The sequence below is a fragment of the Lepisosteus oculatus genome, unplaced genomic scaffold, assembly GCF_040954835.1.
Source record: "Lepisosteus oculatus isolate fLepOcu1 unplaced genomic scaffold, fLepOcu1.hap2 HAP2_SCAFFOLD_42, whole genome shotgun sequence".
Taxonomy (NCBI): domain Eukaryota; kingdom Metazoa; phylum Chordata; class Actinopteri; order Semionotiformes; family Lepisosteidae; genus Lepisosteus; species Lepisosteus oculatus.
Genome location: NW_027167956.1, coordinates 1,175,183 through 1,178,140, shown reverse-complemented (window position 1 = coordinate 1,178,140; position 2,958 = coordinate 1,175,183).

Here is a 2,958-nt window from a genome sequence, read left to right as displayed (position 1 = left end):
AAGGTGAGAATTAACCACCTCAGGCATAAGTCAATCCACATGACTGAAAAAGGGGCAATGAACAGGATATGGGGATTTTGCTAGTTATAAAGTACAATAATCATCATTTCATGATCTAAGACTACTGAAGTATAAGCTGTGTCCCTGACTGATTAATTAGCAAATTCATCTTTGTAGAGTGCAGCTCCTATCTATTCAGTGGCATTTCCTTAAAACAACTGTATTCCCACATTCTGAATATGGAGTGAGATCATGTAAGAATGTTGGACTTGTAATAACTAATTGAAGGATAATAATAATCAACGAAAGTGCTTAAAAGTATCAACAAATGCCTTCAAAGTACTTGACACGTACTTTGCTTTCAAAAGTGAAACATAATTAATGCTTACGTAAGATTTCTCTTGACTTCTCAGGAGTATACTAACTCCAAGGACAAGTAACATCACAAACCATTATTTAAGTGCTGATGTTGGAGCTGCAATACTACTACCAAGACAAAAAATGATACAGGTAACACTGCTTTCAGATTTCTAAGAATTGCTAAAATAGTATGTTTACAGAGCATTCAGAGTCTCATAGAGAAAATAAGTTGAGAATATGACAAGTTCCTACCATCTCAAAACACTGCCAATCTAGAACAAAAAGAAAGTACTTGAACGCCTGCAGTAATCGAACACAAACCAGAACATATCAGTGCATGACAATGAAATGTAGTCACAAAATGATTCTACCCTTTCAAGTCCCAAAAAGGACCGAGGAACTTACCGGAGGCGATACCTGGATTTCAAACAGAGTACAATGTAGCCACTGTAGGGGAGAAGATCACAGAGAGCTCTTCTCAGATTGCTCAGAGTCAGCCCCAGCACCCTGTCCTGACTGAAGCAGACAAAGTGGTCAAACAGGTAGGTAGAAATGAGTAAGGAACAGAGAGTATGGTTATTCTTGCATTGTTTGTTCGTCTGTCAAAGAAAAGAGTGCTTCTGACTTTTGTCAATATTCATCTTTATTTTAGGAGAAGAACAAACGGTGGTATCACACTTTGCTCAAGTGTATGATGCCATGTGTGTACAGCAGACATCACCAAAGGAACAGGAGACACCTGAGTAGAGAACAAGAATATGAAAAGACTGATGAAAAAAAGCACCAGGAGAAATCCATTGAATATGCACAATCTCGTCCAGTATTTCAATGAAAAGTTTCAGTGTTGTTTTTAGTGTCGTCGTATTGCATACATTTAAAACAATGTGTCTTGTTTAATGAACAATTTCATTTACTTTAGTAAAAAGTGTTGTTTACTGTAGTCCTAGCATGGATGCAATTGTTAGAAAAAACGGGAATGAAAAACTGAATGTTTAATACAACATGGGTTTGTGTTAACCCACACACCTAAGTGAAATGTTTGATTACGTTTACAAGACATAACACATAGTTCAGTTGAGTGTGAAAGGGAACAACAGAGAAAGTCACAAACAAAACATTTGTGAAGGACTTGATGAATGTTTTTTCTTTAGAAATGACAAAAAATAAAGAATTTTTCAACAAGATGTCTTTCTATAGCGAGTTTCATTTGAGATAGTCTTTTCTTAGAAGTGCAAGAGTGGTATTCCCTACAACTTATTCCCCAATTTGATCATTCTCAGAAATTAGGAGACGGAAACCACACCTACTGTAATATTAGACCTTGTAACAAGGCAACTAGGTTTCAATGGCTTAAAAGGTGCAGAAAGAGGCTCATGTATAATGACCTCCAGTGTCCCACAGGTTTCCCAAATCATTTCTTAGACTATGGAAAAAGAGGAAATAAAGTGTCTACAGAAAGCGTATACCCCCTTGAACTTTGTTCAGTTTGTTGCGCCAGTGCCAGAGTTTCATGCAATTAAATGAGGACCTCTTTCTCACACCACATATGTTATACTTTCAATGGGAAAAAAGGAAATATTACAATTGTATACATTTTCACCCACATGTTAATATTTGGTAGAAGCCCTTTTCACAGCAATTTCAGCTGTGAGTCTGTTGGTAATGGGCTCCACCACCTCTGCACCAACAAGATTTGATAATATTTGAGAATTTCAGAAGTCTGTCTGGTTTAGCTGAAGAATCAGCTAAGGTAAGTTTCAGGAAGAGCATCTGATTTCTTTCAATAAAGCAGAACAGAGAAAAAACACACAATACAAAATCATGAGAATTTGTATCCATATGACACTTTGACTCGAATACTTTTATCAGACCTACACAGAGTATATACTGTACACACTTTTTCAGCCCAGGTTTATACATTTGATACATTTGGAACTGCCATTTGTAGGTGTTTTTGTGTCTTAGCTCAACACTGTGAAACCTGTAGTTACAAACATGGAGGATGAAGACATGAAGACATATATTGTACCTCTGACCGGCCTACCTTCCAAGAGGTGAAAGATGAAACTTTTCCTTTATCGTCAACTCAGTGAATGTCTTTAAACTTTCGAAAACTGTAACAAAGAATAAGTTAAAAAACTTATTTTCATTGGACCCACAGAAAAGTCAAAGTTGTCCATAGAAATGCCCGTCTAAATCAGAAATCTACAGCACAAAGGCAGTGGCCTTTCGGGACATAAGAATGAAATCAGACTTTACTCAGACGAATTGCCCTTGGTCACGGACATCTTGCTATCAGTCACTACAAAGATGTTTTCTCTCATGCCATGGCTTGCCTGACTTGCTTCTTCAGCTGGATGGCTTCTGGTCGCTGGTCAGGATCGACAGCCAGCATGTCCTGGAGCAGTGTCCTTAGCTCCGTGCTTATGGCTCTATTTACTTTCAGGGGGATGTGGAACTGCAGCCAGGGGTTCTCACGCAGGGCCTCTCCAACAGGCCCTGACAGACATATGCTCCTGTATCGGAAACACACTTTAGTTCAATTCTAAAATATTTCTCATAGGACTGAAGGAACCTTTGCCTGTTAAGAGTTAACAA